Source organism: Palaemon carinicauda, chromosome 2, assembly GCF_036898095.1.
Source record: "Palaemon carinicauda isolate YSFRI2023 chromosome 2, ASM3689809v2, whole genome shotgun sequence".
Lineage (NCBI taxonomy): Eukaryota > Metazoa > Arthropoda > Malacostraca > Decapoda > Palaemonidae > Palaemon > Palaemon carinicauda.
Window position 1 is genome coordinate 161124083 of NC_090726.1, and position 14194 is coordinate 161138276.

At 39.1% G+C, this 14194-nt stretch overlaps 1 long non-coding RNA gene across 1 annotated transcript; it reads right to left on the bottom strand.

The window, feature by feature from the left end:
• Positions 1 to 5925: 5925 nt before the first annotated feature.
• Positions 5926 to 13608, bottom strand: LOC137622294 (uncharacterized). Its single transcript, XR_011040411.1, has 3 exons — positions 13486 to 13608; positions 12819 to 12943; positions 5926 to 6266 (listed from the first exon to the last, which is right to left on the bottom strand). It is a non-coding gene; the product is annotated as an uncharacterized lncRNA (long non-coding RNA).
• Between the last annotated feature and the right edge of the window lie 586 nt (positions 13609 to 14194).

Genomic DNA, 14194 nt, shown 5'->3' on the forward strand with positions numbered 1-14194 from the left:
GACTCCGCCAATTCCAGGATCGTTGGACCTTCGATCCCTGGGCACACAGCATCGTCAAGAAGGGTCTAGGCTGGAGTTGGACTCAACCACCCCCAACCTTCCAGCAATTCTTCCAACAATCAACCCCCCTTCTGGAAGAATATGTCCTAGATCTCTTGAACAAGAAGGTGATAAGGAAGGTAAAGTCCACCAGGTTCCAAGGGAGACTGTTTTGTGTCCCCAAGAAAGACTCCGACAAACTCAGAGTCATTCTGGACTTATCCCCCCTCAACAAGTTCATAGCGAACGACAAGTTCAAGATGCTGACTCTTCAACAGATAAGGACCCTTCTGCCTCGAGGTTCCTACACGGTCTCCATAGACCTGGCGGATGCCTACTGGCACGTTCCAATGAACCATCACGCTTCCTCCTACCTAGGATTTCGACTCCAAAGGAAAAGCTACGCCTTCCGGGCCATGCCCTTCGGCCTCAACGTGGCCCCTCGGATCTTCACAAAGCTGGCGGACGCCATAGTACAACAGCTCCGCCTCCGAAACGTCCAGGTGATGGCCTACCTCGACGACTGGCTAGTCTGGGCTCCATCGCCCGAAGATTGTGTAAAATCTTGCAACAAAGTCACCCAGTACCTAGAACACCTGGGATTCAAGATCAACGAGAAGAAATCTCGCCTCTCTCCAGCTCAGAAGTTCCAGTGGTTGGGAATCCAATGGAACCTTCAGTCACACCGCCTTTCCATCCCCCAGAAGAAAAGGAAGGAAATAGCAGGGTCTGTCAAGCGACTGCTGAAATCCAAACGAATTTCAAGACGCCAGCAGGAACGAGTTCTAGGCTCTCTACAGTTCGCCTCAGTAACAAACCCAGTGCTTCGTGCACAGCTAAAGGATGCCGCGGGAGTCTGGAGACGTTCTGCATCCATCGCTCGAAGAGACCTCAAGAGACGGCTTCCAAACAGACTTCGACTTCTCCTAAAGCCGTGGTCAGAAGCAAAGGCCCTGAAAAGGTCCATTCCTCTTCATCACCCCCCTCCATCACTCAACATCCACACGGACGCTTCGCTGGAGGGTTGGGGAGGTCACTCCCACCAAAAACAGGCTCAAGGCACCTGGTCTCCCCTGTTCAAGACGTTCCATATAAACATCTTGGAGGCCATGGCGGTCCTTCTAACTCTGAAGAAATTATCCCCGCCGCCCTCGATCCACATTCGTCTAACCCTAGACAACTCGGTGGTAGTTCGTTGTCTCAATCGCCAAGGCTCAAGATCGCCCCAGATAAATCAGGTGCTTCTCCCAATCTTCCGTCTGGCGGAGAAGAAGAAGTGGCACCTGTCTGCAGTTCACCTACAAGGATTCCGCAACGTGACAGCGGATGCTCTATCTCGGACAAACCCGATAGAGTTGGAATGGTCTCTAGACGCAAGATCGTTCTCCTTCATCTCTCACCAAGTCCCAGAACTTCAGATAGATCTCTTTGCAACGAGCGACAACAATCAACTTCCTCGGTATGTGGCCCCGTACGAGGACCCCAAGGCAGAAGCAGTGGATGCCATGTCACTGGACTGGAACAGATGGTCCAAGATCTACCTGTTCCCTCCCACCAACCTTCTGTTGAAAGTCCTCTCCAAATTGAGAACCTTCAAAGGGACAGCGGCCCTAGTGGCTCCCAAGCGGCCCCGCAGCAACTGGTACCCCCTGGTCCTGGAGCTGCAGCCCAAGCTGATCCCTCTCCCGGGCCCAGTTCTCACTCAACAAGTACAGAAGTCGACTGTCTTCGCTTCATCATCGAAAATCAAGGACCTTCATCTCATGATTTTCTCTCCCTAGCCGCAAAGAAGAAGTTTGGGATCTCGAAGAAAAGTCTGGACTTCCTAGAGGAATACAAGACCGAATCCACGAGACGGCAATACGAATCATCCTGGAGGAAATGGGTCTCCTTTGTCAAGACAAAAAATCCTAAAGAAATCACAATTGATTTCTGCATGTCCTTCTTTATTCACCTTCATGGACAGGGATTAGCAGCCAATACGATTTCAACCTGCAAATCGGCCTTGACCAGACCAATTCTATATGCTTTCCAAATTGATCTGTCCAGCGACATCTTCAATAAACTACCGAAAGCATGTGCTCGCCTACGCCCAGCACCCCCACCGAAACCGATCTCCTGGTCACTAGACAAGGTGCTCCATTTCGCTTCCAACTTGGATAATGATTTATGCCCTCTCAAGGATCTGACTCAGAAAGTTATATTTCTCTTTGCTCTTGCTTCAGGAGCTCGAGTCAGCGAAATAGTGGCATTATCAAGAGAAGAAGGACACATCCTGTTTACCGATACAGGAGACGTTACCCTCTCCCCTGATCCGACGTTTCTCGCCAAAAATGAATTACCCACCAAAAGATGGGGCCCCTGGAGAATATGCCCCCTGAAGGAAGATGTCTCTCTATGCCCAGTAGAGAGCCTCAAGGTCTATCTTCGCAGAACTTCGAACTTTGGTGGAGGCCAACTCTTCAAAGGAGAAACATCGGGCAGCGACCTGTCACTGAAACAATTAAGAGCGAAAATCACCTACTTCATTCGCAGAGCGGATCCCAACAGTACACCCGCTGGTCATGATCCTAGGAAAGTTGCATCATCTCTGAATTTCTTTCAGAGCATGGACTTTGAAAGCCTTAAAAACTTCACAGGTTGGAAGTCCTCGCGCGTTTTCTTTAAACATTATGCGAAACAAGTGCACGAAGTCAAACATTTTGTGGTAGCCGCAGGTAGTGTTATGAAACCTGCACCTAACTCTGCGTAGAACAGTGAGTTACTTGGGACTCTAACTCTTCGGGTGCCTATGTTGACCCTCGAGCGATACATTAGTGATGTTGAAAACACTTAGTGCTTTTATAACTGTTCTTATCCCAGGTGAAATGTCATAGTTGTCACATAAGTGCCGCATGCCCTGAGCATGATGTGTTTTAATCAAGACTTGCGTTCCTCGAGAACGAGTACCTACTAATAAACTTGAAATTCCTTTTCAGATTCAAGAGCAAGTCTTTATTACTATGTACATTATAATTACTGTAAATGAACTTTACTTATTGCTGTAATTTATTTAATTTCTGCATTTGTGAAATAAAATTTCTATTTTATTATCTGTGCGTCTCAATCAGCTCCTACTTACTATGAAATACATGCCTGTCATAGTTTTATTATCCCCTTTTCCTTATGGTTATGGAGAAATTAAGACACTAACTCTTAATTTATATTCACTCTGATTATGTATGTTCCAATACGAATACTTACTCTTCATACCCTGGAGATGAATCATCCTTCTCGACATACAGTGCCCAACCACCACTAGTCTGCTTTCAGAATGTTCCTATACAAATACCAAACATTCAGCTTCATTTCCAAGTCCTTCAAGTTCTTCTATCAGAATGAATAGCCCTTCAATACCACTTTGACGTCGGCATAGCCCGTGGGAACTTCACTGCCAAGGGGGGCAGGATGCTTCTTCCCTACGGTTCTTTACCAAGATTACTATGCTAAATTGTCAATACCTTGGCACTTACTATTAGGGGAAAATCTACCACGATACATTGATTCTCTGGTATTCTTCCATCAGGACGCCATGGCTTGAGCCCAAAAAACGGATTTTGAGCGAAGCGAAAAATCTATTTTTGGGTGAGATAGCCATGGCGTCCTGATGGACCCTCCCTGCTACTTCGTCCAGTTTTAAGGTCCCACCCTGCTCTGCTGTATCATGGTGATGGGCAAGCAACTGGCTTCAGGATAAAGACGGACGTGACGTCATTTAAGCAATGGCGCCCGTTTGTTTACGTCTCGAGTATCAGTAGTAGCCACGAATGAGATTAGCTATGGAACGGCTCCCAGCTATTCTCAGCCCTTACACACCGAAGCATTAACTCTGTTCGGGGTGTAGATAGCTATGTGGCGCGTTAATACATGCGTCCCCTGTTGATATACGATGTCTTAAAAGGGAAGCCTTTAGGATACTCGCTCCAGAAGTTAGAATTCTGTGATAACCTGTGGTTAAATTCTCTGGGAATATCTTAGTAGTTATTTACCCAAGGAAGCTACCAAAAAGGAACCTTCCATCAGGACGCCATGGCTATCTCACCCAAAAATAGATTTTTCGCTTCGCTCAAAATCCGTTTAGTCTTATTTAAGTTCTATCAAAAGACATTTCAAAGGATATCTATTCCTTTTAGAGTGATTTAGATCAACTGACTTAGCCAAACACAAAGATGCTCTGAATGTCAAACTAGCAAAACCTGTACCAAATATAGAATATTTATAGAAAAGCACACATGCTCTGCACGAGGGAAGTCAGACCAAATTAATAAAGGATTACAGTAATACAATTAAATAAAAACCTTAATAAAGAACAATCTGGTGCATCCCACCAAATGTATAGATATTTATCTAACATAAGAACACGTCACAAAAATTGTAAGATATGCCAGTCAGTTACATCTAGATAAAAATTGGGAAATATTTTCTTTAATTCATCTATAACTGCCACAATATAATGAGTCGGTACGGGACTTTCATTCTATTTGATCTGGTCCTGTCCCTTTGGCATAGACAAAAAAATTCCACTGTACTCTCTTTCATCTCATCTTCAACCCTTCAAAGAGCAAAATTAATTCTTTTAAACATCTGTTCTACCCTGTATTAGAGTACACAATATAAAATTACCAACAAAACAATCATGAGCTTTGGCTGGACTACATTTTCTGTATTTGTGACAAATGTTAATAAAACAAAAATGAACCATCTGGAAACTACGTTAATTTTTTTTTTTGGGGGGGGGGCTCGAGCCATGTCGTCCTGATGGAAGTTCCCTCCGGCAGCTTCCTACTGTATAATATTTCTGCGAGTGATATTACAAGAGAAATACCATCAGGTGTCACGGGGTTCTAACCCCCAGAACGACTATCCGAAGATATCGTGTATAAGATAACCATAGATATCTGCACTCCGAATTGGAGACTACGGTAATTTTCTTTTTGCTCGACACACAGTTAGAGATGAGTGTGCCAACCCACGCTGTAGTTATTGCCCTAACCTGCCTATTTGTCTCTATACTATACTAGAGATATAAGCCCATTTAAAGTTCAGAAAACAAGAAATTGTTCAGCTTTTGGGTAAATATCTATAAAAGGAAGCAAGCATTGAGAAAAACAAATATGAACATCAGGGGAAGTTCACAGAAATGAGAGAAGCAAATATGAACATCAGGGGAAGTTCATAGAAATGAGAAAAGCAAATATGAACATCAGGGTAAGTTCATAGAAATAAGAGAAGCAAATATGAACATCAGGGGAAGTTCACAGAAATGAGAGAAGCAAATATGAACATCAGGGGAAGTTCATAGAAATGAGAAAAGCAAATATGAACATCAGGGTTAGTTCATAGAAATGAGAAAAGCAAATATGAACATCAGGGGAAGTTCATAGAAATGAGAAAAACAAATATGAACATCAGGGGAAGTTCACAGAAATGAGAGAAGCAAATATGAACATCAGGGGAAGTTCATAGAAATGAGAAAAGCAAATATGAACATCAGGGTAAGTTCACAGAAATAAGAGAAGCAAATATGAACATCAGGGGAGGCAAATATGAACATCAGGGGAAGTTCATAGAAATGAGAGAAGCAAATATGAACATCAGGGGAAGTTCATAGAAATGAGAGAAGCAAATATGAACATCAGGGGAAGTTCACAGAAATGAGAGAAGCAAATATGAACATCAGGGGAAGTTCACAGAAATGAGAGAAGCAAATATGAACATCAGGGGAAGTTCATAGAAATAATAAAAAACTTATATGAAATTGGCAAGTAGGTGCAGTGTATAATGAATAAAATTTCTATTCACTTAAAACAAAATTTATAAATATAAGCCATCACATTAAATTAAATGCAGGATATCATTTAAATTAAATGTTTAATAAGTTTATTGAATACCTTTTTAGGAACAATTTTTCTTACAAAACACTTTGGTAGGTCTACCTCAAAAACATATTTCACAATAGTATAAAAAAAAAAATTCTACTTCACTGATTTGAATGTAAAATTTATTCAATAAAGGGGGGAAATCTCTTTAATGTTGAATTTCTAAATAGCTTAGGTGTAGTTTAAACTTGTTAACATGCTTGACGATCCGATCCTTTTTTTGATTATTCATAAGCATTTCTTTACACATTTCCCCATACTTCGCTCTTCAATTTTGGATAATGGTTTCTTTAACCAGACTACTTCTGCCTGAAATAGAAATTTCAACATTAGTCCTGTAGTAAAAATAATCAATGAAAGCTTCCATTGTAGAAATAACTGAAGATTAATCTCACATAGTAATTTGAAGGTTTAACTTTTTCATGTAAAATTAATTTATAATTCAAATCATTCATTAAAATCAAATCACAAACTTGCCTTGCAATTTAACCAACCAAATATTTTCTTAAGGTTTCAAGCCAAGTTCTTAAAATATGCTATCACTTTGACAATACCATCTGTTCCTATACCTGTATTGCAAAATCCAAATGCTCTATAAACAAGAGCACTCAAAACTGATTGATTGAAACCTAGTAAACAAATCTATAAAAAGTTCTGGATTGTAGTACAATTGCAGCTACAATCCTAGTAAGATAAGAAGGATGCGATAAGCCCCATAAGGGCTCCAACAGGAAAAAATAGCACTGTGAGGAGAGGAAACAAGGAAACCAATGAACTATGAGAAGTAATGAACAATTAAATAAAATATTTATGAACAGTAACAACATTAAAATAGATCTTTCATATATAAACTATAAAAACTTTAAAAAAATCAATAGGAAGAGAAATACAGTAAGATAGAATAGTGTGCCCGAGTGTACCCTCAAGCAATAGATAATTTATTTCAAAGACAGCAATAGATTATCTTCAAATGAAGGGTTAACTAACCAAGAGGCAAAGCAAAAAAAGGCTTTAATCGCAATCATCAGTACAGAATTAATTAATATGGTAAAAATGAAGATGTTAGCTGACAGAAATAAAATCGTGGTAGTTTTAAGATAATTAATACTGTACTCTCAATTTCAGACTAATATCCAAATAAAATCATACCCAATTAACATACAAGTGATAAGCACACTGACTTCTTACAAGAGCCAGAGGTAATTGAAACTTCAAAATAACAATAGCAATACTGTACATCATACACTGTAAGATTCCCTTGCATGTCTCCTCTTTCAAACTTAGAGGTGATATTGTAACAGAGTTGACTAACATCAAGGCGTTTGTCCACCATAGCCATATTATGCATTACAGTAGAGGCAAAGTTTGAGCTCAGATTGATTAAGTATCCTCATATGTCATGCAAAACAAAGTAAAATGATTAATATTACTAGCTAAGCTACAACTGCCGTTGGAAAAGCAAAATGCTATAACCCCAAGGCCTCCAACAGGGAAAAATAACCCAGTGAAGAAAGGAAATAAATACAGTGAACCCTCGTTTATCGCGGTAGATAGGTTCCAGACGCGGGCGCGATAGGTGAAAATCCGCAAAGTAGTGACATCATATTTACCTATTTATTTAACATGTATATTCGGACTTTTAAAACCTTCCCTTGTACGTAGTACTGTTAACAAACCACCCTTTAATGTACAGAACACTTAATGCATGTACTACAGCACCCTAAACTAAAACAGGCACAAATATTAAAGGCGATTTTATATCATGCGTTTCCTAAACACCTAAAAAGCACGATAAAAAATGGCAACCAATGTTTTGTTTACGTTCATCTCTGATCATAATGAAGAAACAAACTCATTTAGTGTACACATATATGTATAGGTTAGTTTTTGCATCGATTATATTGATTATACAGTACTGTATGTTGATTTTTTTATTACCAATGTTTTAGTTTACGTATTTTTCTTAGGACTTCCAAATGAAATCTTTTTCTTTATGACGCCGCCTGAAACGACGGCGTGTACGCTCAGTAAACAACCACGCTCAGAACAAACAAGGCATTTAACGCGCATGATGATAGTGATAAATAATGATACAGTACATACAGTATTTACAGTAAAAGCATTTACAAAATATGTTACCTTACAAATATAAATTATACAGTATTGTACGTAGCAAAGCAGGAAAACAATTTACGAGAGAGAGAGAGAGAGAAGAGAGAGAGAGAGAGAGAGAGAGAGAGAGAGAGAGAGAGAGAGAGAGAGAGAGAGAGAGAGAGAGAGAGAGAGAGAGAGATTGTTTTACGTACGTAAATGTAAATTTTAAACAAAAAAAATATGATAGGTTACAACATGTAGACTTTTAAAACCTTCCCTTTAACTTAATGCATACAGTACGTACATTACTAAACTATAAAACAGGCAGTAAGAATATTAAAGTAAAAAATAAAGATTGTTACTGTACTCACCACGAAAGAAGTTGAAGAAAAACTTGAATGGTGATGGCGATGAATTTGCTGCACAGTAGAAATGATGATGATGAAGCTGATGATGTGTTCTACTGTGCAGTCAATGATAGTATTTTACGTCTCTTCAGACGGAGGTGTCTTTTCCTGGGACACCTCTTCAACTTCTTCCTGGGAAACTTCAATTTCTTCCGAAGGCGTACTAGCAGGAGGAACTGGCTCTTTTTTGCGAGGCTGGAAGAACATTGTGATCGGAAGTTGTTGCCGCTGCTTCTTTTTTCGATCCAAGAGCATCCTGTAGGGAGTCATGATGTCATCGACCTTGTTGGAGAATTGCATCGAGCGAACCATATCCTCGTCCCACTCTTGTAACATTTCTTTCGCCTCCTTGATATGGTTGCAGAACTTGGCAAGCCGTTCTAATGTTAAGCCCGTTTCTTCGACATTTTCTTGGGTCTCTTCCTGGGTATCACTCTCTTCCTCACTTGCCGATTTCGTCAGGTCTTCGAGGTCTGCGTCAGTTAGGGGCTGGGAATGGCAGTCCAACAACTCGTCGACGTCTTCAGTCGTCATGTCGCCAAACCCGTCACCTCCAATTATGGCAGCCAACTGCACAGATTTCCGTATTGCAGAGTGTTGGATTTCCGACGGAGTAAATCCCTTGTCGTCGTAAACAATATCGGGCCACAACTTCTTCCAGCTCGCATTCACGGTTGCAGGTTTCATCTCTTGAAGTGCCTTCTGAATATTCTGCAGGCACGTGGCTATGGTGTACTGCCGCCAGTACGCCTTCAAGTTGAAATCTTCATCCTCGTCATCTTGGGCAGCATCCACACACGCAACGAGGTCCGCCAAGGTATTCTTCGTGTAGAGGGCCTTGAACGCCCTGATAACCCCCTGGTCCATCGGTTGAATTAATGACGTGGTGTTGGGTGGCAGGAACTCAACCTGAATGCCCTCATGCGACAGGTCAGTTGCGTGTCCACCAGCGTTATCCATAAGGAGAAGGATCTTGAATGGCAAGCCCTTCTCTACGAGATATTTGCTGACTTGCGGGATAAAACACTGGTGGAACCAGTTGGAGGTCAGCATCTTCGTAATCCATGCTTTTTGATTATGCATCCAGTACACGGGAAGGAGATTCTTATTTTTATTTTTCAAAGCGCGAGGATTTTTCGACTTATAAATAAGCCCCGGCTTTAACAAAAATCCAGCAGCATTGCCACACATCACGAGGGTAACGCGATCCTTGAATGCCTTAAAGCCAGAGGCTTTGGCTTCCTCTTTGAACAGGAAAGTTCGCGACGGCATTCTCTTCCAAAACAAGCCAGTCTCATCCATATTAAAGACTTGTTCTGGCTTGTATCCACCTTCGGCGATAATATTCTTGAACGTCTGGTTCACGTAAGTTTCAGCAGCGGCAGTGTCAGCGGAAGCAGACTCCCCATGCAGGGAAACGCTTTTCAGGGCGAAGCGTTTCTGAAACTTCGCGAACCATCCTTTGCTTGCGGAAAAACGTTTCTGAGGCTGGGAATCAGTGGATGTCCCTGGTTGAGGATCATCTGCATCATCATCATCTTCAGCATGGTTGCCGTCGTCGTCTTTAGGTTCCTTTGCAGCAAAATTCTCATATAAACTCAAAGCCTTTGTTTGGATGGTGTTCGTATCCAACGCTATGTTCTTCTTCCGGCAGTCGGCAATCCACACAGCTAAAGCACCTTCCATGCGTACGATCGTTTTATTACGCGTTGTAACGACTCGCTTCGCTGATCTGCTAAAGGTGATTGCAGCCGTCTTTCTAATGTTCGCCTCGTCCTTTTTGATATAGCGAACGGTGGATTCGTTGATGCCAAAATGGCGGCCGGCGGCCGCGTAACTTCTACCATCTTTTAACATGTCGAGAAGCGTAACCTTCTCAGCTATCGTCATCATCCTTCGGTGGCGTTTAGGCTCACTACCAGCCTTAAGAGAAACAGAACGCTTGGGAGCCATTACAGTAGGATTTACGTACAGTACTGTAACAAAAAGTTCAACTTAAAAAGGTCGCACACAGCACAGATTAAACTTCACAAACTTAAGAACGTCTACTCAGCGATACGCGGTAAGAGAAAGTGAACGATCCAGCCCCGCGAGAACTTTGATGCTGCGGGTAGAAGATGCGGGCAAAACACCAATCACAGGCTAGATAACAAAACTTGAGTTCTGATTCGTCATCTATCAGCGCTTGAACCAATCACAACCCGTCTTACAGTACTATGATGCGTTGGTTACTCATAGAAGATGCCCCGCGCATACTGAACGTACGTAGATTAAGTACAATACCGTAATAATAATAAATAATGATAATAATACTGTACAGTAATAATAATAATAATAATGATAATAATAATAACAATAATAATTTTATTAACAACAACAACAATAATAATAATAATAACAATAATAATAAAAATTTACGTACGCTATTTTACGCCTCTCTCTCTCTCTCTCTCTCTCTCTCTCTCTCTCTCTCTCTCTCTCTCTCTCTCTCTCTCTCTCTCTCTCTCGTACGCTTATTCGAAATGTGATTTTTGCAACAAAGAATATTATTGGATGCAGTACTGTACTACGTACGTATACATACAAAAGATTCATGGAAAAGAAGCACATCCATTACAGTACACACCATTCTAATATGGTATGACTGCATCTGATTTGCGTTTCATGTTCGATTTAATTTTACTACGTACTGAATTATCGTATGATCACATTCTCTTTTCGTGTTTTATTTCTTTCTGTGCTGAATTATATATCATATGTAATGCAATGAACAATCAGTAAGAGCAGATATTACTAATTACAGTATTAATGGAATTACAGGTAACAAAATATCGTATTTGGGGGTCTTCAGATTTCGCGGTATTTTCGAATTTTCCGGAAAATCCGCGATATGTATATATATATGGGTTATGGAAAAACCCCGCGAAGTGGTGAATCCGCGATTGTCGAACCGCGAAGTAGCGAGGGTTCACTGTAAACGATATAAGAGGTAATGAACAATTAAAATAGAATATTTTGAAAATATTAAGATTAAAATATATTCTATAAATAAACTATAAAAAACTTAGTCATCCTGTTCAACATGAAAACATTTGTTGCACGTTTTTACTTTTGAAGTTCTACCAATTCAACTATCCAATTAGGAAGATCATTCCACAACTTGGTCATAGCTAGAATAAAACTTCTAGAGTACTGTGTAGTATTGAACCTCATTATAAAGAGGGCCTGACTATTAGAATTAACTGCATGCCTAGAATTACGAACAGGATGGAACTGTCCATGAAGATCTGAATGTAGAGGATGGTCAGAATTATGAAAAATCTTATCATGGACTACCTGAACGACAGTGACAGAGATTATCTAGATCAAGAATAAGAAATTTAATATATAAACAATGACGAGAACATCACGCCAATTGTCAATTCAGAAATCCTATTTTACCTTAGTTAAACTACTTGAAGTTCCACTACAGAATAATAATATTATTATCAACAATATTATCAGTATTATTATTATTATTATTATTATTATTACTTGCTAGACTACAACCCTAGTTGGATAAACAAGATGCTATAAGCCCAAGCATTTTATTAGGGAAAATAGCCCAGTACAGAAAGGAAATAATGAAATGAATAAACTACGAGATAAGTAATTAACAATTAAATGAAATATTTCAAGAACAGTAACATTAAAATAAATCTTTCATATATAAACTATAAAAACTTGAAAAAAAAGAGGAGGAGAAATGAGATAGAAGTGTGCCCTCATGCAAGAAAACTCTAATCCAAGACAGTTGAAGACCATGGGACAGAGGTTATGGCACTACTCAAGACTAGAGAACAATAGAAGAGCTGCTTACCATAGTTAAAGAGTCTCTTCTACCCTTACCGAGAGGAAAGTAGCCGCTGAACAATTGCAGTGCTGTAGTTAACCCCTTGAGCAAAGAAGAATTGTTTAAACAATTTCTAGAGTGCACAAAGGCTTAATTACTAGCACTTCTAATTATTACCAAGCTTTAATTTAGAAAAAAAAAACATTCCAGATAAGAAAACATTATGAAAAATATTGCTACTCAAAAAACCTAACTTAAAGAAGGTCCTCAACTTAAAAAATCCAAATGAAATCATAAATTTCAGTTACTGTATCAATACTGTAATACAACAATATAATTTATAATTTAATACAGTATGCAAGTCGACATTTGCAATATAAAACAGGACTATTTGTTGACCTTTTCAGCTGAAAATTGTAGGCTTGCGAGTTAGATGATGCTTACCCTAGGCACAAGTTTAACCAAATCTGACTCATGAAGTTTCTTGGAACCTATTAAGTTATTACACAAACATTGATGAGAACTCACCAATACTGGGTCAGTGGCAGTAATGAGAAATAAGACTTCTTGAGCTCTGTCCTTGTTGTTATCTGCTACAGCCGTTATAGACCTCTAACTTGCGCTGTACTCTTGTTCTTCCCTTACACACCATTCTGTAATACAATAGAAAAGGAAAATATTAAACTATTCAATCATTATCACTTTTATCTGGTTGTTGTTATTATTATTACTATAATTATTATTATTATTACAAGCTAAGCTACAACCCTAGTTGGAAAAGCAAGATGCTATAAGCCCAAGGGCTCCAACAGGGAAAAATAGCCCAGTGAGGAAAGGAAATAAGGACATCAATAAACAATATGAGAAGTAATGAACAATTAAAATATATTTTAAAAACAGTAACAACAGTAAAACAAATTTCATATATAGACTATAAAAAGAGGCCTGTTCAACATAAAAAAACATTTGCTGCAAGTTTGAACATTTACTGATTCAACAACTTGATTAGGAAGAATATTTCCCAATTTGGTTACATTACTTTAGCAAAAAAAGCAAACTCTTCTGAAAGACTTATAACACCTGTACTGTTGTCTGTCCCCTATTGCCCCTCATCAAACGACAATAAAATAAGAACTTGGGATCTGCCTCCTGTAAATAAGGCTTTGTTATAACATGAATGATTAAGGAAACTCACCAAAGAAAAAGGGTCAGTGAAAGTAATGACAATAAGATTTCTTGAGGTCCATCCTTCTCGTCATTTGTTGGTGATTCTGGAAAACAGCCCCGTCCGTCTAGTCCTCATTTTGAGTAAATGGCAAACTCCTGTCAAAGATTTATGACAACTGTACTTTCATTTCTCTCTTTTTTAATCACAATAAAAAAAGGAAGAAATTAACCTAGTCAAAATACTATATACAGAAAGAGCCCTAGAATGTTCAGAAACTTTCTAAGAAGCGAAATGATTAAAAACCAGTTTATCATGCAAATACCAAGTTTGGAGTTTAAAGAAAACTCTCGATTCAGTTGCATACAATTTTGATGTCATTAAAATGGCCACTTACCAAAAATAATTCAATTGAATTTTTTTATTTTTGGTCCAATTTCAATTACTTGAATCATTGTAAATTTAATTTATATACTGTGCATAGAAAATGGTCTAAACCTCTTTGTTTTTTGTATAATGAAGTGTTTTTGAAATAAAAAGCTTTTAAAGTATTTTTACATGATATCATTTTTAAATAGCAAACAAAATAATTACTTTGCTTCTAATAAAGTTTCAATTTTGTTTTTGATTAGAATTAAAATGTAAATGAAGGAAATTTTGAGGGAAAATGGAACATTTGGATGATGTAAGTGTACCCTCATCACATATACATATACCAAGGCACTTCCCCCAATTTTGG